A 24,256-nucleotide genomic window follows, 5' to 3' on the forward strand; every position below is an offset into this window, starting at 1 on the left:
ATCAAGGAAATCTGAAGCCAAGAGCACACGGTATACTCTGTATATTAGCTAACTTGACCATAAATTTTATTTTTTAAAAGATGTTATTTTCTGGGTAAAAAAGTTGATTGTGGTTATTATAAAAAGTTTGGAAAATATGGAGGTAAAATAATAAATAAAAGGGAAAAAAACGTCCGTAATACCACCACTCAGATAATTTTAGCTCATCTCCTTCAGGAATTTTATCTCCTAGTGGGTGTGAGGGGGAGACGGTAGTTAAATTGTGATTATATTTCAAGATTTTGTATCCTGCTTTTCCTCAGTAACATACTGCATGCCTTTCCTCATGTGAGTAAAATTCCATCACAAATCTCACATTACATAAATGTATAATACTTATTTTTATAATGTAGAAGAACAATTTACATCTTTCTATCACTGGGCTTCGAATCTACCTCTGAGTTTCTATGCTACTGTAAATATTTCTGCAATGAATATCCTTATAAATACATTTTTATGGTGATTATTTTTGAAAGATGATTTCCTAAATACCTGTGATTATTTCCTAAAGATAGAATTTACTGAGTTATAATTGTGGTATAGTGAGCTTTGTATAAAGTGTGCAACTTGGTTAGTGTCGACACATGTATACATGAATGATGCATATACGAACATATACGCCACCATGAGCAGCAATGGATAATGAACATACCCCTCGCCTCCAAATCTTTATATTCCTCCCTGTCACTTCTCCCCCCCCTACTCAACCGAGCAGACAGTTTCTTGTCACTACAGATAAATTTGCTTTTCTAGGATTTTATAAAACTTAGAATCCTATAGTGTGAACTTTTGGGGCTGGCTCCTATCACTCACATAAGTATTCAGTGATTCACCTGTGTTGCCATTGGGATTAATATGTAATGGTATCTCAGGGTGGTTTTAGTTTGGATTTCCCTAACGACAAATGATACTGAGCATCTTTTAATGTGTTTATTTGCCATCCCTATATCTTTGGGGGTAAAGTATCTGTTCACATTTTTCGCCCATTCAAACAATTAGGTTATAATTATTGAATTTTGATATTTGGTATATAGTCTGTATATAAGACCTTTATTTGATATAAGACTTGAAAATATTGTATCCCTGTCTGTGGCTTGTCTTTTCATTCTCTTCTAGGGGCTTATAAGAGCAAAGATTTATATATTTTTTAATTAATGTGGTAAGAACACCTAACATGAGACCTACCCTCTCAAAATTTTAAGTGCATAATTCGTTATTGTGGACCGTAAGTACAAGGTGATACAGCAGATCTCTCGAAATTACTCATCTTGCTCGGCTGAAACTTTCTGCCCATTGGTTAATAACTCCCAATTTCCCCTTTCCCCCAGCCCCTGGTAACCACCATTCTACTCTTTGATTTTATGAGTTTGACTATTTTAGATACCTCACACATTATTTACCTTTCTGTTTTTTCTGGCTTCTTTCACTTAGTATGATGTCCTCAAGTTTCACCCGGGGTTGTCACATCTTGCAGAATGTCCTTTAAGGCTGAGTAATAGCCCATTGTATGTATACGTCACATTTTCTCCATTCATTCGTCTGTTGGTGAACTTTTCGGTAGTTCCCACATCTTGACTATTGTGAATAGTGCTGCAGAGGACAAAAGAGTGCTAATATCTCTTTAAGATCCTATTTCAATTCTTTTAGGAAAAAACCCAGAAGTGGGATTGTCGGATTATAAAGTACTTCTATTTTTAATTTTTTGAGGAACCTCCATACTGTTTTCCATAATCGTCGCCCTCTTTTGCATTGCCTTGACAGTGTGCGAGGATTCTTTTTTTTTTTTAATTTTTTTTTTAACGTTTTATTTATTTTTGAGACAGAGAGAGACAGAGCATGAACGGGGGAGGGGCAGAGAGAGAGGGAGACACAGAATTGGAAGCAGGCTCCAGGCTCTGAGCCGTCAGCCCAGAGCCTGATGCGGGACTCGAACTCACGGACCGCGAGATCGTGACCTGAGCCGAAGTCGGCCGCTCAACCGACTGAGCCACCCAGGCGCCCCAAAGGATTCTTATTTCTCCACTTTCCTGACAGCTCTTGTTATCTTTCAGGTTTTGTTTGTTTATTTTTTTTAACGTTTTATTTATTTTTGAGAGAGGGAGACAGAGTGTAAGCAGGGGGTGGGGCAGAGAGAGAGGGAGACACAGAATCCAAAGCAGGCTCCAGGCTCTGAGCTGTCAGCACAGAGCCTGATGCGGGGCTCGAACCCACGAGCTGCGAGATCATGACCTGAGCCGAAGTCAGACGCTTAACCGACTGAGCCACCCAGGCACCCCTGTTTATTTTTAATATAATGGCCACCCTGTTATACACCAACAGGTATGAGGTGATAGCTCCTCTGCGGTTTTGATTTATTTTTCCTAATGATTAATGACATTGAGTTGTTTGGGGTTTTGTTTTTGTTGCTTTTTTTTTTTTTTTTTTGACATTGAGTATTTTTTTCATACGCCTGTTGGACATTGGTATGTTGTTTTGGAGAATCATCTATTCAAGTCCCCAGCCCATTTTTTTCAATCAAGTTATTAGTTGTTTTACTGTTGAGTTCTAGGAGCTCCTTAAACATTTGGGAGACCACTTATCAGATACATGGTTTACAAATATTTGTTCCCACTCCATAGTTTGCCTTTTCATTCTGTCGATTGTTCATTTTAATGTACAGAAAACTCTTTAGTTTGATCTAGTCTCCCTTATTTTTGTTTTTATTGCCTGTGCTTTTGGTGTCATATCCATACAATCAATGTCAAGACCTAGGTCCTGAAGATTCTCCCCTATGTTTTTATCTGAGAGTTTTACAGTTTTGGATCTCACTGTTAATTCTTCAACCCATTTTGAGTTGATTTTTGTGTGTGATGTAAGAGTTCAGTTTCTTACATTTGCTCCTGGATATCCAGTTTTCCCAATACCATTCATTGAAGAGACTAAAGTGCTTAATTCTGATGAAGTGCAACTTAACAATTTTTTCTTTTATGGGTCATGCTTTTTGTGGTGTATCTAACAAATTGTCATCTAACTCAGGGTCACAAAGATTTTTTTTTTTTATATTTTATTCCAAAATTTTTCTAATTTTACTTTCACATTTGGGTCTATGACCTACTTGGGGTTGTTTTTGTACATAGTATGAGGTACTGACGTTAATTTTTTTTTTTTTTTTTTTTTTTTTTGCATCTGGATGTACAATTATCCCAGCACCACCTGTTGCAGAGACTAGAAAGCTTCACTAAATTGCCTTTGTAGGTTTGTCCCAAATAAGTTGTCTATGTCTAGAGAGAGCATATATAAATGCTCTATTTATGAACTTTCCAGTCTATTCTCTGTCTATATTTGTCTATCTTTTAGCAAATAACACACTGCATCTTGGTTACTGGCACTTTATAACTAGTTTGAATGCAGGTAGTATTAAGTCCCCCCAACTTTGCGTATATTTTTTGAAGCTGTTATTTTGGGCTTTTTGTATTTCCATGTGGATTTTTAGAAATAGTTTAATAAATCTCTACTCCCCAAATAGGCTTCTGAGATTTTGATTGTATTGCATTGAATCTTTAGATTACATTGGAGATCATTAACATTGTAACAATACTGAGTCTCCCAATTCATCAACATGTATATTTCCCATCTATTTAGGTCTTCTTTCATTTATTGCAACAATGTTACAGAGTTTTCAGTGACAGGTCTTTCACATCTCTCTTTTTTTTAATTTTTAAAAATTTTTTTAACTTTATTTATTTATTTTTTTTGAGAGAGAGAGAGAATGTGAGCAAGTGGAGGAGGGGCAGAGAGAGAGGGATACACAGAATCCGAAGCAGGCTCCAGGCTCCGAGCTGTCAGCACAGAGCCCAATACGGGGCTTGGACTCACAAACCCTGAGATCATGACCTGAGCCAACATTGGACACTTAATTGACTGAGCCACCCAGGCGCCCCTCACATCTTTAGACTTCCAAGTATTTCATATCTGTTATGATTTTGTCAATGGCATATTTCAAAGTTTTCAATTTCTGATTTTCTTATCGCTAATGTACAGAAATACTATTGATTTTGTATATTCATCCTGTATATTGATTCTGCCATCTTGCTAAACTCACTTATTAGTTCCGATTTCATGCAACTTTACACATAGATGACCATGTCATCTGTAAATAAAGCCAGGTTGGCTTCTTTCTCAAAATATAAATGTTTATCTCTTTTTCTTGCTTTATTGCACTGTATAGAAACTGCAGTACAACCTTGGGTACCGTGGTAAGCATCTCTGTCTCACTCCTGATCTTAGGAGTGAAGCATTCTCTTTCCCAGCAAATATTATACTAGCTGTGGGTTTTCATAGATGTCTTTATCAGGTTGAAGAAAATTCCCTTCTATTTCTAGTTGCTGGAGTTTTATCAGGAATAGATGTTGAATTTTGTCAAAAGCTTTTTCTGCATTGAGATGATCATATGGTTTCTCCTTTTTTGTTCTGTTAATGTGTATTAGTGCTCACTTTCTTCTGTTTATTGTAATTTTGTTAATACAGATTACATTGATTGACATTCAAATGTTAAATCAAGCTTTCCTTCCTGGGATAAACCTCATTTAGTCATGATATATTATCCCTTTTACATATTGTTGAATTCAGTTTGCTAAAATTTTGCTCAGCATTTTTGCATGAAGTATAGTGGGGTATAGTTTTCTCATAATGTCTTATGCTGGTTTTGATATCAGGGTAACACTAGCCTTCTGGAACGAAGGCTAGAAGTGTGAGACTGGCCATAGTTTTACCTTAAATGTTTGATAGAATTTCTCAGTGAAACTAACTGAGCTGGAAGTTTTCTCTGTGGAAAAGTCTTAAACTAGATATTAAATTTCCTTAATAGCCATGGGCTACCTAAGTTATCTGCACTATATTAAGTTTCTTCCTGGGTGACTTTAGTAGCTTGGGTCTTTAACAATTGTGTCCTTTTCGTCTAACTTATCAAATAAATTGCCATAAAGTTGTTCATAATATTATCCTTTTAATATCCTGTAGTGACTAGAATCTTTCTCATTCTTAATATTGGTAGCTCTCTTTTGTAAAATCAACTTTGAATTTTAAAATAGTTTTGGGTTTATAGAAACTTTGTGAAGATAGTGCTGAGAACTCCTATCTATCTCCACCTGCTTTCCCCTATTATTAACATCTCATGTTAGTATGGTAAATTTGTCACAATTTGTGAACCAGGGCACGTGGGTGGCTCAGTGGGTTAAGCATCTGACTTCGGCTCAGGCCATGATCTCACGGTTCGCGAGTTTGAGCCCCACATCGGGATCTGTACTGGACAGTGCAGAGCCTGCCTGAGATTCATTCCGTCTCCCTCTCTCTCCCCCTCCCCCACTCACACACATGTGCTCTCTCTCTCTCTCTCTCTCTCTCAAAATAAATAAACTTAAAAAAATTTATAAACCAACGTTGATACATTATTATTAACTAAACTCCATACTTTACTCAAATTTCCTTTGTTTTTACCTCATATCCAGGATCCCTTCCAGGATCTCACATTCTGGTTAATCACCAAGTCTCCTTGAGCTTCTCTTGCTATGACAGTCCCTCAGATTGTCCTTGTTTTTGATAATTTTGATAGCTTTGTGGAGTACCAAGTAAGAATTTTTTAGATCATACCTAAATTTGGGTTTGTCTGATATTAGTCTCATGATTAGAAAGGGATTATGGGTCTGGGGAAGGAAAACCAGAGAGATAAAGGGCCATTCTTACCACATGATATCAGAGGTACCTTCTATCAATATGACTTAACCCCTGTTGATGTTGACCTTGATCACCAGCTGAGGTCATGTGTGTCAGGATTCTCCACTGTGGAGTAACTCTTTTCTCCCCAGTTTCCATAGTTTACTCTTTAGAAGGAAGTGGTTCCTTCTAAAGGAATTCCACACTTAGGGAGTGGGCAGTCAGGCTCCACTTCTTTGAGGACATCATATCTACATGAATTATTTGGAATTTTTCTGCACAGGAGATTCCTCCATTCTTCTTCATGTATTTATTCACTTTTTTATATTAGTATGGACTTGTGGATATTTATTTTATACTTCAGGTCATAATCCAGCACCTTTCAATTATTTTATTGCTCAAACGGTCCCAGTTTTGGCCATTGGAAGGTCTTTCAGCTGTGTCCCTTTGACATAGCCCCTTGGGGTCTGTCTACGGCCATACCACCCTGAACGTGCCCTATCTCGTCTGATCTTGGAAGCTAAGCAGGGTCGGGCCTGGTTAGTACTTGGATGGGAGACATAGCCCCTTGGGGGTGGCAGTTTAGCACTTCCTTATTCTCTGGCACTGCAAGAATCTGAAGATTCACCTTTCCCCAGTCTTCTTTCTGATCAGTCAGTCTAATAATAAAACATTAAGTTCGAAAGGGGAATATTTCCAGAGCTGGTTAATATGGAGGTGAAACAAAACCAAAAACACAGACTATTTTTCTTTTTACCATTCTTAGTATGCTGGCTTATCCTTTGGAGGCTCCTCTAATGGTCCGCAAAAGGCTGTCATCGTTCCAGGCATCACCTCTTTACACATCCACACCAGAATCTGAAACAACAACAACAACAAACATGCCCACCTCTTCTAAAAACAAAGGGAACTTCCCCATAAAATCCCTACCAGCTTTCCCCTCTCATCTCAATGGCCAAAACTGTGTCACAGGGCCATTCATAAACCAATCCCTGGGAAGGGAAAACAACTCCCTACCCTAGGTCTGAAGCCACTGCAAGGCCATCCTAATCTGAATAGCGCTGCCACACTTTGGAGGGTAATTAAAAATGGGACGCTGTTCACTTGGAATAAGGGAAGTTGGGGTAACAGCTGTCTGCAAAGTAACTAACAGTGCTGTCGTGCAAGGCTATTAGAATTAGATATCTCAGAAATATGTCTCCACTGATAGAAGAGACATCAGTCCACTGCTGGGATTTAAGCAGAAAGTGTGTGGTGGGTGGGGGTAGGGGGTCATGTAGGTTTTGCTGACGGTAACTTGTGAGAGCATGAAAATGCCAGTGATTCAAAAGACTCCCTTGTATCTTTTCTTTCCTTTTCTTCCATTGTCTCTGTCATTTTATTTTTACAACTGCCCTTCCCTCCCCTCCAAATTCTTTTATGACATTTTTGGCTTGAGGCCTTTCCTCTTCTCAAAGGACCATGTAAGTTTCTAAATTACCAGCTTCCCTTCTGGGCATTACAGAAAATAATAAGCGAAGCATCTGTAAAAGTTTTCATGAGTACAGTGAAAGAGTTTAGGTGTCTGCCCTATCTGGAAAATTTTTGATAACTTGACAACGGTAGAGTGAGAATCAACAAAGGGGAAATTTCTTTATTCCAAACCAAGTCATGGTGCATGGGGGCTTGATGTGGGCTAAAGGGAAGGGGGAAGTTAGGCGAGTACAGGAGGGAAAAGATAAAAACAGAAAAGAAAAAGTGACCCTGTCTTCAAGATTTACAACACATAAAACAATGAGAAAACTAAGCCACATTCCCATTGGTGCCTTCACATCACCCTACACTCCAAATAAGTTCTCTCCTTCCTGCCTTCTCCTCACCATGCTTATTATATCAGTTAGCACATGGTCAACTAGAGGTAATGGAAAAAATGTTAACTCCTAGGGATTTACTTTTTTCACATATTAGCAGTCTGGAGGGAAGCCCTTGCTGCCATTTGTTAGCTGCTCAAGTACATTTAAGAACCCAGCTCTTTCTGTCTATCCTGCCATCTCGTTTGCTGGCTTTTTGTCTTTGTGTCTGTTGCCTCATGGTCACAAGATGGCTACCACAGCTCCAGGAATCATGGCTGCATTCAAAGTCAGGATGCAGTAAGGCAGCCAGATAGACAGGGCTGATTTTCTTGCTTTCCATCAGGGCAATCAAAACCATTTTTTAAAAGCCCTCAACAGACTTCCTTGTTGTTTCATTGGCCAAAACTTGGTCACATGGCTGGCCCCCCACTAGCTGCAAAGGGGGCAGAAAAGGTGAGTACCTAACAAACAGTATTAGCTTAGCCATGATTGGTTTCAAACCAATCACAAGTCTCTATAGAAACTAGATACACTGTGGTTCCCCCACACTTTGCTTTTCCCAGCATGCCCCACCCCCCAAATCAGAGTTCTGTTAGCAAGAAAGAAGGCAGAGAAATGGCAGGTAACCAGGTCTGCCAAACTCATTCACACATGTGCTTTTTATTCTATTCATCTCATATATAGTGGCCTCAGCAACCCCCTCATTTTACTGAAGACCAATTCATACTTCAGGATCCCAGGTGACCTTGCCTTTAGGTCTCACCCAGGACCTGCAGTCCTACCCTGAAAAGAGACCTGAGCAATGCCTCTGATCCAGTGGAAAACCCCAGGCGCTGGAGTCTGCTTTCCTGGATTTGAATTCTGGCCAAGCCTCTTTCTAGTTACAGCCTTGATTTGACCTAGGCTGTAGGTCAGTTAAGTGCCGGGCGGCTCAGTCAGTTAAGTGCCGACTTTGGCTTAGGTCATGATCTATGATCTCGCAGATTGTGAGTTTGAGCCCCGCATCGGGCTCCGTTCTGTTCTGACAGCTCAGAGCCTGGAGCCTGCTTCAGATTCTGTGCTTCCCACTCTCTCCTCCCCTTCCCTGTTCGCACTCTGTCTGTCTGTCTCTCTCTCTCTCTCTCTCAAAAATAAATAAACTAAAAAACAAATTTTTTTTAAAGAATTGATTTGAACTTCTAGGAGTGAGGACCCTTCAATTTCCTCATCTGTCCAAAGAACATGAGTACAGTGACTAGCACAAAGCTGTCTTCAATTTTTAAAAAATTGTTAGTTGGGTGGATGGATGGATGGATGAATGGATGGATGGATGGATGATTAGATTGATGGAGGGAATGGAGGGATGGAGGGATGGAGGGATGGAGGGATGGATGGATGGAAGGATGGATAGTTGAGTGGGTGGATGGGTGGATGGATGGATGGATGGATGGATCATATCCAGTCCCATAGAGCCACTAAAAAGATTAAATAAGATAGTGTAGATGAAAAGATTGAAGGATTCCTGGCACACAGTAAATGTTCATTAGCCACAAGTAGAAACCGATCATATCATTTCCCTACTTCAAAACCTCCAATAGCTTCAGTTACCCTTAGGGTAAATAGTCCAGTCTAACTGCTTGCACAGTTTGGCCCTTGGCTTGCTCTCGGGCCCCTCCCTGTCAGCTCCACTCACACTGTCGCTCGCTGGCACCTGCACGCCTGCTCCTCCCACCTGGAACTGGATGAGCTTGTTCTTCCTTCAGGTCCTAGCCTTAGGAGTCTTTACCTCCTGGGGACCTTCATTTCTGCTCCTCTCATAAGCTATGCCAGATAAGGTTCCCAGAGCAGCAGGAACCTGGGGTAGCCAAGAACAATTTATCCAAGGAGAGTTTTCAGAGCTGGGAAGCCAAAAAGCCTCCTCTCAAATCGGCACTGCCACGGCCCCAGGCTAAACCAACGGGACTCATCTCATTCTACATCTTGGAAAATGGTGGGAGGCGGGGACTGCAGATCAGGCTGAATTACAGAGAGGGTTGGGACTACAAAAGACAGGCAGGTTCCTCAAAGAACCTGGCCCAAATAGAACTTGGAAAGATCCCATAATTATGTGGGAACCTACAATTTGCCAAGAGTTATAGTTGCAAGCTCCTGAGATCCCTCACTTTATAATATAGTAGTTTCTTATACTCCATACGTAGCCAAAGCTAAACTATTCATCTCTGCTTCCCTCCAGCCCCTCCTCCCTGACTCCCTATCTCTGCCCACCATGCTGTCATTCATTCTCCCAGGCATCCTTCATCCCTTACTCTTACATCGCTGATTTCTGCACGGTGGTCCTCACGCCGTTCCCATGGCACCCCCTCCCCGACTGGCCCACTGCACATGCTCAGACCCTGTTCTCTCTCCCCCGGAACTTCTCCCCACCCAGGGCCACTCCCTGCTCCCATCCGTCTTGCTCACAGAGCCTGGTTACCTTCCTAAACTACCTCTCCCATCCCCTTGCTGTCTCCTCCAGTACAATGGCTCCCCATCGTCTCCCTCGTTAGGTCTCACCTCGTGCTCTGGACTCTTCCCCATGAGTGCCAGGGGACTTTTGGTCCTGTCTCTCATTTGGCCTCCTCCCCTTTTGTCTTTATTTATTTTGAAACATGTCATACATTCAAAAGATTGTTCCTAAGAGATGTACAATTATTTTTATAAAGATCATGCCTGTGAAACCACCAGTCACAGTAAGACTCAGCTATGTCGGCTTTGTTAGATGGTCACTGACTTCTGTACTCCCCCATTTACCTGTTTCCCTCCTGCCTCCAAGAACGAATTTTGCCCTGACATTTGCAGGATCATTCCCTTTATTTCTTTTTTTTATTATTATTACTGAAGTATAACTGACATACAATACCCTATAATATCCCCACAGTAAGTCTAGTTATCATCTGTCACTGTACAAAGTTATTACAATATTATTGACTGTATTCCCCTGATTTCTTTATAGTTTTGCCACCTATTCTTAAATGACATGTTGTCTAGTGTTGCCAGATTCTGAATTCTCTACGGATTGTATCATCTATATTTATTGTGCTGTGACTGGATTCTTTTTTTAGCAGCTTTTTGAGATATAATTCATATACCATGAAATTCACTCATTTCAAGTGTCTAATTCAATGGTTTCAGTATATTTAATGTATTTAAGGTAACCATCATCTCAATCAAATTTTCGAAAATTTCCTTTTCCCAACAAGAGCCCCTGTGCTCATTAGCAACCCCCTCAACCCTAGGCAATCACCAATCTGCTTCCCATCTCTGTAGATTTGCCTACTGTATTCTATTTCCTATAATAGACTCATACTCATTTGGCCTTTTGCACACTCTGTGCTGACACGACATTGGGCCACTCCTCTCCCATGATGTGCCTGAACACTGGTCACTCTGTCTGGAGAGCCTTCTTGGCCATTGCTTCCCACCCAGGGCTGGCCACTTCTGCAGGACCCAACTCCGTCCTCTCTCTTCCAGGAAGCCTTTCCTCTTTTCTACTCCACTCCTGTGTGATTCTTCCCTCATCACATTCTCAAAACATGCTGCACGTGAGTTTGTTTCATAGGGTCTAGAGTCTCCCCAGCTGGACTGTCAGTTCTCTGAAGGGTCAAGGCCTTGCCTGGTTTTGTTCCCTGTTGTTCCCCAGAGTCGGCTGGGTCTGGCACAGAGCAGGAGTCCAATGGGTGATTGGATTCCTGAGGCAACAAGAGACGGGTACATTATTCTGCCTTAGATCATCATCATGTGTGCATAGAACCAATACTGGAAGAGGGAAAATCACCAAGTACAATCAGAACACAGTGTTTCCTTACCCTAAAAGAGTGGGTTCAACCCACTGGAGGGGCTGGCTCTTTCTCTGCCACCATATGAAATCTCAGGCAGGCCTCGCGGCTTCTTGCTTCTCTCAGATAATACGTTCACAATATCCAGCCCATATAATGGTCAAATTTCCATTTGACGTTAAAGTCCCTCCCTATCAGTTTGGGCCTCCTTTTGGTGGGCCCTTGGAACCATCTGGTTGGTTTCTTCTCTCTTTCACTCACCTTGCTGGCTGTACCTCTGTCCTTGCCAAGGTTAGAATCAGGGAATGGGCAGAGGAAGCAGCCTTTGGTCACATGACTCCTGTGTGAAGCCAGTTCTTTCTCTGAGCCTCCTTCCTGCCCCCCAAAACTGGGGCTATTTCTCACCTATCATGCCTGTGACTCAGGCAGAAGAGTCCCATCTAGCTGGTCACTTAAAAGCCCTCCTTTGGCCCATGGTCACATAGCAATTCCTCTAGCTTCTTTCTGCTCTGGCCCTTCTCTATGATAATCCCCCAGGGCTCTCTCTCTCACACACACACACACACACACACACTCACCTCTGGTCCACAGTGAACATGCATCTTTGGCCTGCGGTCAGTTCAAGTGCGGGCACACAGACCTTTTCTCTGTGGCCTCAGCCAACCTCTCACTCGTGAGAATCCACATACCCAGACTCTGGTCCCCTGAGTTACCCATTTTCCTGGGAATACCTGACAAGCTGTCCAAAGGTGTTTTTGAAGTCACCCTCACAGATCGAGGAAAGAAGGTAGCAGCACCACCTCCCCCTCCATGGAGGGATAAAACTCAGTGCACACTGCCTATTTCTCTTCAAAGGAGTCCTCTGTCTAACCTCCAGCCTCTCTCTTGGCCTCTCCAGTGTTTTGTATAGGCTGCAGCTGGTGGTCAGCTGGGGCCTCAAAGCTGGCTTCCCAGTGACCTCCTTTGCAGTCCTGCCTGGGAAACCACATGCCTCACTTTGCAGTGTCATTGCTGTTGTATCTATTGACTTGCTGCCTCAGCCAAAAAGAGAGACAAGAGTCCCATTTCAACATCCTGCGCTTCTCTTTTCTTTCAGGAGACTGTGTGCTCCTGGAAGCAGAAACTGTGCCATACACACCTTCACTGCCTTCTCCCCTCTTACCCGTGCTTAGTGGTGACGTGCTCTAGGTACGAGGTGGTATTTTGGAGGAAGACAGAAGTGGCAGTGACCCAGCAGCATGAAGGAGTTCTGAAGAGGAAAAAGCAGTAGAGTTCAGTTCTGGGGCAATGACTCAAAGGAAGACTTTATTATTAATTTTTTGATGTCTTTTAATAGCATTACATCTAACCTTCGTTTTTTTTTAAATATAATTTATTGTCAAATTGGCTAACATAAAGTGTGTACAGTGCGCTCTTGGTTTTGGAGGTAGATTCCCATGGTTCATCACTTACATACAACACCCAGTGCTCATCCCAACTAGTGCCCTCCTCAATGCCCATCACCAATTCCCCCACACACACACACACCCCTCCACTCCTTTCCACCCTCAGTTTGTTCTCTGTATTCAAAAGTCTCTTATGGTTTGCCTCCCTCTGTTTGTAACAATATATATTTTTTTCATTCCCTCTCCCATGGTCTTCTGTTAAGTTTCTCAACTTCCACATAGGAGTGAAAACATATGATATCTGTCTTTGTCTCACTGACTTATTTCACTTAGCATAATACCCTCCAGTTATATCCACGTTGTTGCAAATGGCAAGATTTCATTCTTTTTCATTGCCAAGTACTATTCCATTGTATGTATATATACACCACATCTTCTTTATCCATCAGTTGATGGACATTTGGCCTCTTTCCATAATTTGGCTATTGTTGATAGTGCTACTATAAACACTGGGGTACATGTGCCCCTATGAATCAGCACTCCTGTATCCCTTGGGTAAATTCCCAGTAATGCTATTGCTGGGTCGTAGGGTAGTTCTCTTTCTAATTTTTTGAGGAACCTCCATACTGTTTTCCAGAGCCTCTGCACCAGTTTGCATTCCCGCCAACAGTGCAAGAGGGTTCCCATTTCTCCACATCCTCACCAGCATCTGTTTCTTGAGTTGTTAATTTTAGCCACTTTGACCCGTGTGAGGTGGTATCTCAGTATGGTTTTAATTTGTATTTCCCTGATGATGAGTGACATTGAGAATCTTTTCACATGTCTGTTGGCCATCTGGATGTCTTCTTTGGAAAAGTGTCTATTCATGTCTTCTGCCCATTTCTTCACTGGATTATTTGTTTTTTGGGTGTTGAGTTTGGTAAATTCTTTATAGATTTTGGATACTAACCCTTTATTCGATATGTAATTTGCAAAGGTCTTTTCCCATTCCATCAGTCGCCTTTCAGTCTTGTCAATTGTTTCCTTTGCTGTGCAGAAGCTTTTTCTCTTGGTGAGGTCCCAGTAGCTCATTTTTGCTTTTAATTCCCTTGCCTTCGGAGATGTGTCGAGCAAGAAATTGCTGAGGCTGAGGTCAAAGAGGTTCTTGCCTGGTTTCTCCTCTAGGGTTTTGATGGTTTCCGGTCTCACATTTAGGTCTTTCATTCATTTTGAGTTTATTTTGTGTATGGTGTAAGAAAGTGATCTAGTTTCTTTCTTTCTTTTTTTTTTTTTTAACGTTTTTTATTTATTTTTGAGACAGGGAGAGACAGAGCATGAACAGGAGAGGGTCAGAGAGAGGGAGACACAATCTGAAACAGGCTCCAGGCTCTGAGCTGTCAGCACAGAGCCTGACGCAGGGCTCAAACTCACAGACCGCGAGAACATGACCTGACCCGAAGTCAGTCGCTTAACCGACTGAGCCACCCAGGCACCCCCCCCTTTTTTTTTAATGTTTAAAAGTGGTCTAGTTTCATTCTTCTGCATGTTGCTGTCCAGTTCTCCCAGCACCATTTGTTAAAGAGACTGTCTTTTTTCCATTGGATACTCTTTCCTGCTTTGTCAAAGGTTAGTTGGCCATACATTTGTGGGTCCAATTCTGGGTTCTCTGTTCTATTCCATTGATCTATGTGTCTGTTTTTGTGCCAATACCATACTGTCTTGATGATTACAGCTTTGTGGTAGAGGCTAAAGTCTGGGATTGTGATGCCTCCTGCTTTGGTTTTCTTTGTCAATATTACTCTGGCTATTCGGGGTCTTCTGTGGTTCCATACAAATTTTAGGATTGCTTGTTCTAGTCAAAGGGAAGACTTTAGAAATTCCATTTTTAAAAGTTGCTGAAACTTGGAAGCTGTTTTTCAATGAAGTCAGGCACCTCTCTGGTCCAGGTGTTTCTGGCATTGAGTCAAAAACAAGTATATGACGTAAGTAATGTGATAAAGCAATAGTCTCGGTAATGCTGAGAACATACAACATAGGCACGATGAGGTTTAATAGGGAGCAAAGGATCACTTTCACTGTACCTGAGTCCCTCCAATGATTTTTCTAGATAACTCTGCTCCCCTAATCAGATCTGTCACCAACCACTTCTTCAGGACATTAGGACATATACTAGTCCCTTTGTTTAGACCTGATGAAGGTGTATGCTCAAGCTCTTGTGCACATAGAGAAGCAGAATTTATTAGCAGGCTTTCAACCATAGCTAAATTATGGAAAGAGCCTAAATTTCCATCAACTGATGAATGGATAAAAAAATTGTGGTTTATATACACCATGGAATACTACTTGGCAATGAGAAAGAATGAAATATGGCCTTTCGTAGCAACGTAGATGGAACTGGAGAGTATTATGCTGAGTGAAATAAGTCATACAGAGAAAGACAGATACCATATGTTTTCACGCTTATGTGGATCCTGAGAAACTTAACAGAAGACCATGGGGGAGGGGAAGGAGGAAAAATTTTTTAAAAGTTAGAGAGGGAGGGAGCCAAACCATAAGAGACTCTTAAAAACTGAGAATAAACTGAGGGTTGATGGAGGGTGGGAGGGAGGGGAGGGTGGGTGATGGGTATTGAGGAGGGCACCTGTTGGGATGAGCACTGGGTGTTGTATAGAAACCAATTTGACAATAAATTTCATATTAAAAAAAAAAGAATTTATTAGCAGGATGAAGAGCTCTCGGATAAGAAATTATTATAAAAAGTGTCACACTTCTACCTCAGCAGTGATCCTGGGTGTGACACTGAGGCTGAATCTCATCACCTTGCAGTCAGGGTATCTGTTATATCCTGAACTCACGGGCTTTCATCTGCACCCGTTTGTGTGTCAAATATTTGTTGACGTTAGGTAGGAATTCTGAGTTAAGGGGTACAAACTTCTCCCTTCTAGTAAATTCCTTGACTTAGTTTTAGCCATTAGCCTCCCAATGCCTCCCCAAACTACCAGCTCTTCTCTGTCCCCACCACAGCCCCCAATCAGATCTTCACCATTACTCAACAAGTGAATTTGTACAAAAGAGCTTTAAAGTAGTTCATCACCTACCCTACCAGCCTTTGTTATCCAGCCTACCTTCAGTATGGATGGCTGTGATGGGCTGAATTGTGCCCCCACCTCCCCAGCCCCCGTCCATACTCGTGTGTTAAAGCCCTAACCTCCAGTACCTCAGAATGTAACTATATTTAGAGATGGGGCCTTTTCAAGAGGTTGCAAGCTGAAACGAGGTCATCAGGGTAAGCCCTAATCTGATAGGACTTGTGTCCTCACAAAAAGAGGAAATTTGGACACAGACAGGCACACACCATAGAGGGAAGACCATGTGAAGACACAGGGAAAAGACGGCCATCTACAAATTAAGAAGAGAGGCTTCAGAAGAGACTGAACCTTCCAGCACCTTGATCTTGGACTTCCAGTCTCCAGGACTGTAAGAAAATAAATTTCTGTTGTTTCAGCCATCCAGTCCGTAGTACTTTGTGATGGCAGCCCCAGCACATTAATGCAATGCCCACTAGCTTCCTACACGTAGGTCTGCACATTCTCCTGTTTAAAACTCTTCTAGTTCTCAGACTCCCCATTTCCTTTGAGAGCAGGTTCAAAGTCCTTAGCATGGCATATCTGGATCTTCCTCCAAGTCCAACCTGTCTCTCTAATGTCATCTCCTGCTGACCTATCCTAGCCCATGCCATCGTTCATAATCCCATGACACAACAGATCATCCCAAATGTCAGAACACACTGTGCCTCGACCACCTTCCTGACTTGGCACATACTGTCACCTCTGTCTGGGAATCACCCTCTCTGTACCTCCCTAGTTCTTCGAGAGATGCTTGTAATATATACAATCATTGAATTACTATGTTGTACGCCTGAACATCATGTGTTAAGTATACTTCAATAATAAAGATTTTAAAAAATAAACCTGAGGCAAAGAAATAATAATATGATAGACCGTGTAATAGTTTACCTAGTTGCTTATTATTTATTATCTTATTCCTCTAGAATATAATCACCAAAAGTCAAGTATTTTTGTCTGACTCATTGAGCGCCATGACCTTGGGCAGTAGAATAGGACTTTGTACTTGGTAGACACTTGATAAACTTTTTGATTGAGTGAATGAGGTATGGAAGGAAGGAAGGAAGGAAGAGAGGAAGGAAGGAGAAGGGAAGGGAAGGGAAGAGGAGAAGAGAAGAGAAGAGAAGAGAAGAGAAGAGAAGAGAAGAGAAGAGTCGCTCAAATGTCACATAACCCTAATCCGTACACCCCCAAGCAGAGCCGGTCCCTCATCCTCTGTGCACCTTCCAGCACTTTCTCTATTAGTGCACTTAGGTCTTTGGGCTGTGATTGTTTGCATTGAGTTCCTTGAGACTGAGATGGTGTTTTACTCCATACAACTGTAGCACTTAGTAACTAGTGCTCAATAAATATTTGTTGAATGGCTGATGCTATATACTTATAATTTGTCTTCCCCTCCAAATTCACACACTGAAGTGCTAATTCCCAGTGTGATGGTATTAGGAGATGGGGCCTTTGGGAGGCAATGAGGGTTAGATGTGCTCATGAGGGTGGGACTATGGTCTGATGGGATTAGGGCCCTTATAGGAAGAGATGACAGGCAGCTCTCTTCCTCCCTCCCTCCCTCCTTCCCCTCCTTTTCCCCTCCCCCTCCCCCACTCCATCTCTCTCTCTCTCTCTCCCTTCCCCTCCTTCCCTTACCCCACCTTACCATGTGAGGACACAGCAAGAAGGTACAAGCCAGAAGAGATCTGTCACTAGTAACCAAATCAGCCAGATCCCAGCCTCCAGGACTGTGAGAAAAATAAATTGCTGGTGTGTAAGCCACCTAGTCTTGTTACAGCAGCCTGAGCAGACCTAAACAGCCGGATGGCTGAATAAGTGAAGGAGACACTTTCTCCCGTTTTAAACAAGGACTCTTCCCCAGACCTGGTCATCATCCCCTTAACGTGGTGTCTGTGTGACACCCAATCATGGGCAGACCCCATCTGTCCTGTTCTTCTGACACCCATGAGCTGTCTTCAGGCCCCAGACCTTTTCCAGGTACACATTATCTGTGCTATATTCTCTTTCCACCCACTTTCTCCTTTCAGGGCTCAATAACTGCCTTCGATCTTCGCTAAAAAGTATGAAATTTATTTTTTCCACCCTGGAAACTCCTTGCTCCTTTCTTTTCCCAGGAGCCTGTTTGAGTAAATCCACCTTTCCCAACCATCTTCCTCGCCCGGGCTCTTTGCCAGTATCACCCGGGTCACACTCTGATGATTCTGTCCTGGGGAAGTGGGGCTTTGGTTGGAGGCTCAGCTCCCTCCTGAGCTGCTTTCCTTCGTGCAAACCCAGGACTCGTCAAATTCTTCTCTGGTTATGTAATCGCAATGCAATTTCCACAGGCTTTCTCCTAAAACATTTATAATGTCGTACCTTCAAGCATACATAACTCAAGTAACTTATATGAGTGTAAACACACATTAAACTGAAATAGAAACATCACCCACCTGAGACGTCGGGCATTCCATTTCGGGGTGAGCCGTCGCTCTCCTCACATGGACACAGAGAAAACCTGTCGTGTCAACAAAGGAAATGCCTGGTGGAGAACGGACGTTTTCTCACCATGTTACTGACATTTCAGTAAGCCTCTCCCAACCCCCCTCTCAGCCTCCACATGAAGGAGTCTGAGAGCTGCAGAAATTGTAGGGCAACGAGCTGAGTGTTTGCTTACTTCCTCTCATGTTAAGGAGCCTAGAGAGGGATGCTGAAGCATGCCAGGGTCACTTATAGTTAAAAAAAAAAAAAAAAGCAAACTTGGATTTGGAGGGAGCAGGGGAGGAGGAAAGCCTTGGAGACACAAATATGCTCTGTAATAGCACTGTTCCCCAGGATAGCCTGCAGCCACATGCAGCTATTTAAATTTAAATCAATTAAAATTAAGTAAAGTTTTAAATGTGGTTCCTTTGTCACGTGAATCACATTTGAGGTGCTCAAGGGCCACCTGTAGTGGCTACTGTACTGGGCAGCGTGGATATAGACGATTTCCATCATTGCAGAAAGTTCTTTTGGGTAGCTCTGATGTATATTGTAAGTAAAGGGTTTTTTCTTAAGTCTATTCACTTATTTTGAGAGGGAGAGAGAGAGAGAGAGCACACAAGCACGGGGGAAGAGCAGAGAGACAGGAGAGAGAGAGAATCCCAAGCAGGCTCCTCGCTGTCGGCGCAGAGCCCCATGCAGGGCTCCATCTTGTGAACCATGAGATCTCGACCTGAGCTGAAATCAAGAGTCGGACGCTTAACCGACTGAGCCACCCAGGTGTCCCTGTAAGTAATGTTTACATGGAATCCCAAAATGTGAAGTTCCTACAGCTGAAATGAGTGTGGGGAAAATATGGAGTGAACTTCAGTGACTGCCAGAAACATGATTTCTTTTTCATCACTCATAGGTTCTCTGTCAACACAAGTGAAAGAAGAGAATGAAAGGCAGAGAGAAGAAAGGAAGAGCAGTCAGATGGTTATCGGTACAAAGGCGTCTCACTGCAGATCAAGAGAACCCATCGTTTTTAGAGCAAAAGAAAACCAGTGGCCAGAGGCCAGCTTGTCTGAAGTCTGGTCAGGAGGTGGCACGCACTTTCTTTTCCAACGAAAGTGGCTGCAAATGTCTCTGTGTGATCATGCAGACAAGGGTCATGGGTCATTCAGGTATTTGATGTGGCAATTTAAAAGACTTAATATGAAAGAGGAGTATGATGTCACCTTTAAACAGCTCCTAACCCCTATTCACACAGCACTCCCTTTTCTTAAGGCCATGTTGGATGACTGAGTTGTGCAATAACTTACGTGGGCGCCGTTGCTGGGGGGAAAACACACTCATGTGCCAGGGAACTGACGGCACTTGCCTAAGCCCGTCAGAAAGAAAGCCAAAGAGTCTAATCCCAAGGAATCCTTGGCATTCGGATTTCGGGGCTCATGACAGCGAATGGACACTCATGTTCTTGGCTTCTCTGCTTCCCAGTCTGTCTCTCTGGGTTTTTAAACCGTTGATCTGTTTGGTAAGAGTTCACCTCTTCCTCCACGGTCATGTAGGAAGTGGCCAGTGTATTCCATCTACCACGTAGATTTTTCAAGACCTCTTAACAGCCATCCTGTGGGAATAGCCTTGACTTCTGGGCTTTACAAAACGTCTGAAGTGAATCAGCTTTGCTGACTCCTCACTCCATCCACCCTGTGTGGCGGGCTGGCCGAGGGGTGGGTTCCTCCAAATAAATCTGGAAGCTGGAGGGCTCACGTGAAGGATTCGTATCTACTGCTTAGCAACGATGGCCTGGCAAACTGCTCCCAGTAGATGGGCAGATTGGCCCAGTGTCTGAGGCTGGTTATGGTTTGCGGTGAAACCCTCCTGTGATTCCCTCTGCCGTGAACTCCGACCGGGCGAGGGACGATGACAGGACGAGAGCCCAGCCTGGGTTCTGCATCGGTTGACTTCCCCCTCCCACGTCCCCGGCACTGTCACTCACCCTCTCACCAGAAGGAGGAACAGGGAGATGTCTCGGCACCCACATCCAGGGGCTGGCAAGCCTGTTCACCAGCTGGGGCCCAGAGCATAACCACCAACTCTCCAGGATCCCTCAAGAAGGCTGTGTGCGTACCCCTGTGTGCGCATACACACACGTGGACATACACACGCACACACCACATATACACACAACCTACACACACACATACACACTCACACATACAACATACACCATTCCCACACATGCGCACAGATACACCCATACACAGGTACACCCACTCACACACACACACACACACACATACACCCACTCGCCCTACACATGTACCACATGCAACATACACACTCTCATACATACATATATGTATGTACATATATGTACACACATGCTTTTGAGAGCTCAGCCCTCACCAGAGCCCTTTGACCTGGACCCTCAGGCAGTTGGCCTGAGCTCAGGGTGGAGAGGGGGCTGTCCTTCAGTGCTTTCAGCTGCATTGCCACATTAGCAGCTCTCTCATTAAAAGATACGTGACCTCGGGGGCGCCTGGGTGGCTCAGTTAAGTGCCTGACTCTTGATTTCAGCTCAGGTCATGATCTCACGGTTTGTGGGTTCGAGCCCCGCATCCAGCTCTGTGCTGATAGCACAGAGCCTGCTGGGGATTCTCTCTCTCTCTCTCTCTCTCTCCCTCCCTCCCCCTTCCCCTGCTTGCACACTCTCTCTCAAAATAAATAAACATTTTTTAAAAGCTATGATGTCTATTGATATAGCATCTGGCCTGTGATGTCACAGGGATGGTTGATACAAGGTTATGATACATCTGGGAAGGAGTCTGTAAACACGCCAGCAACCAGAGAGGAGGCGGGACGAAGAATGCAAAGCCCCTAATAGGAGGTCGATGGCCTACTTCAGAAACTGGCCCCCCAGGCTGACCACCGGGGCCCGGAACCGGTTTGAAGCCCATTCCCACGGGTGGCGTCAGACACCGTAGCCTCTACTGTTCCCGCGAGACGCCCAGCTTGCCCTGAAACCTGCAGGCATCCGGCTACCTCAAAGGAATGGGGAAGAAATAAGGGATGATGGGACCGCTGAATTGTGCTGTTTTTAAGGTGGTGCTGACCGACTAATAACATCTGGGTTTCGGGGCGGGCTGCACACGCTCGAAGCTGCTGCAGACACGAGCTAATTATCCTGAACTCAGAGGTAGGTGCACACAGGCCCTGTCAGCAGTTGAGCCTGCAAAACCACTTACTCCGTCTCGCTTCTTGCAGCAACGTGCCAAGCAATCGCTAAGCGCACGCTCTGTCTAAAATACCCGGATTGAAACTACCAGCGCTGGGGATCGCGGAGGCCACCCGTGTATTAGCATTCTCTCTCTCCCCGCCCAGCTCTGGGTCGCGTACATTCTTCTAGATTCCAGCACCACTCAGCTTCTCTTCCTCCTCTGCAATGCCTTCCCCACCGTGCTTGCCAGCAAAGCCATCCTTCTCTATAGTGACCAACTCTCCCAGTTGGCTCCAGACTGTCTCCATTTTGGCGCTGAAACTCCCACTTCTGAGGACACCTCCTAATCCTGGGCAGATGGGGACCATAGGTCATCCTGAGTCTCTTGCAGCCCTACAGGATCGGTAGCATGTGATTCTGCTATTAATGAGACTGTATACTGTCTAGCAACATAACCTACTGACACAGGCGGAGTTTGTCCCAAGATCATAAACTGCCAGAGTCAAGGAGCTTTTATTAATCTCCTTGGCGTACCTAAGAATTGCAAGTTGACTTCCATTTATTTTAATACCAGGTCTCTGCTTTGACACAGTTCAAAATGAGACCTCTATAAAGGTTTTGTCCTCTGAAGACAGGATGGAGCTTTCCCATGAAATGGTGTCTTGAGTCCTGATCTTCAAGGTTGAAGGTCCAGACCAAGAAGGAGCTAGGGGTTTTGCCCTGATCAGCAGGAGAGCCCTCGTGGCCATCCTTTCTCAGCCAGTCCCTAGAAGTTTTATTTAAATACAGACTCCGAGGGCTCATTCCCAGAACTTTGGATTCAGGACTAAAGTTCCCCTGGTGGTTTTTGATTCCACCGGTCCTTGAAAAACAGAGCAGAAACTCTTTAACCCAGGTGGGACTAGCTGTTGGTTGCCAATCACAAAAGGCCATGTACAGGGGCACCCGGGGGGCTCAGATGACAGCAACTGACTCTTGACTTTGGCTCAGGTCATGATCTCTTGGTTGTGTGATGGAGCCCCGCATCAGGCTCAATGCTGACAGCATGGAGCCTGCTTGGGATTCTCTCTCTCTGCCCCTTGCACATGTGGGCATGCACTCTGTCTCTCTCTCTAAAATAAATTTTAAAAACTTAAGGAAAAAAAAGACCACTTACAGTGCAAATCCATATTAAAAATGGAAAAGATGCATACTTGCCTTAACCACTTCAGTTTAACTTAAAATATGTAAAGTAAGGAATCTTCACCTATTTTCTGATAAATGCCCAAAGCCTTTCTTGGGTATGGGTTTGCTGATTGGATGGCTTCATTATTTTTCTTCTGTAAGTCACATCCATATATTTCTAATTTTGACTTCTTTAAAATAGAACAAGAATTTAAAAATACTTGTGAAGTGTTCTGAGTGTGGCCTCCTTCCAGATCCTTGCAATGTTTTTTCAAATCTTTTTACAGTTGTCGCAACCATACCAAATTAAGCAAAACTTTTGAGCAACTCACATTTGTTGAGTCTCATGGAAGCAGGCAACTCAGAGACACACTCTGTAGGGTAGGTTATATCCTTTTGCGTAGAACATAAGTTGGGGGGGGGGGGGCGCCTGGGCGGCTCAATCTGTTAAGCATCTGACTCTATTTCAGCTCTGGTCATGATCTCACAGTTTCGTGAGTTCGAGCCCCACATCGGGCTCTGCGCTGACGGTGCAGAGCCCGTTTGAGATTGTCCCTCTCTCTCTGCCCCTCCTCTGCTCACACTCTCTCTTTCTCAAAAAATTAAGAAATTAAAAAATAAAGAAAAAAAAGCATACATTACATGAGAAAAAGAAATCTTTGTTACTTTGTTCACCAGCTGATTCCGAGCATGAAGAACAGAGCCTGGCACATTGTAGGTGTTCGATTTGTTTCTAAAAAGATGGTTCCCATCATATTTAATTAAATTAATTATTTACTGTAATAGTACAACCAGCATAAAAATGTTTAAGTGCTAACACAATGGACTCAGTAAGCACAGAAGATAAATCAGCAGGTGGGTGAGAGAGTGGTCAACTAACTATGAGCATACAACATGCCATGGGCATTGATTAGTAGGTGTTTTGGAGGTGATGGGGAGTGACCATTAAACTGGGGAGTCCATTACGTGAACATTTGTAATGAGACTCTTCACTCTCCTGGTAAGTAAGATAAGAAGGCTCGGTCAACTGAGGGCTGAGAGAGTCAAAGGAAGGAGTCATTTTTGGTTGTCAAGAAACTCTTCTCCCTCCAAAAAATCATACGACATCTTTCAACCTGTTCTAAATAACTAGGAGCTGCTGTGGTTCCCAACTGGGAGTAGACATCTTACCACCATTTTAAGAGCAAACTATCAACCTGCTTCTTAATGCTCTTTATTCATGCCCTTCTTTGCCATGAAGGCATTTGAATAAAATCACTTGAGACCACATCTAGAATGGTGTCACAGAGTCAGACTGCCTTGTGCAGATCCTGGTGTTATGTCAGCAATGTGAAACTTTGGACAAGTTCTTTACCTTCTCTCTGCCTTAGCGATGACTCCATAGGGTTATTGTAGAAACTCAGTGAGGTAACACGTGAAGCACTTAAAACTCAACACGTTGTTATCATGTTTTATCTGTGCTTCTTTACCAGGACTTAGTGAGTGTCAAAAACAAATAAGCAAACAAACAGAAAAAAATTGGTTGATTGAAGTTCTGTTCCTACCACAGAAGAATTAGGGTTCAGGGCCCTGATCCATTGCA

The 24,256-nt window shown here is 43.4% G+C and overlaps 1 long non-coding RNA gene across 1 annotated transcript; it reads right to left on the reverse strand.

Moving 5' to 3' along the window:
* Positions 1 to 237: 237 nt before the first annotated feature.
* LOC109249688 (uncharacterized) lies at positions 238 to 18,386 on the reverse strand. Its single transcript, XR_002072705.2, has 5 exons — positions 18,281 to 18,386; positions 17,497 to 17,578; positions 12,519 to 12,605; positions 6,488 to 6,588; positions 238 to 1,629 (listed from the first exon to the last, which is right to left on the reverse strand). It is a non-coding gene; the product is annotated as an uncharacterized LOC109249688 (long non-coding RNA).
* Positions 18,387 to 24,256: the final 5,870 nt, after the last annotated feature.

This window comes from Panthera pardus, unplaced genomic scaffold (genome assembly GCF_024362965.1).
Source record: "Panthera pardus isolate Hobbes unplaced genomic scaffold, ASM2436296v1 HiC_scaffold_16, whole genome shotgun sequence".
Taxonomy (NCBI): domain Eukaryota; kingdom Metazoa; phylum Chordata; class Mammalia; order Carnivora; family Felidae; genus Panthera; species Panthera pardus.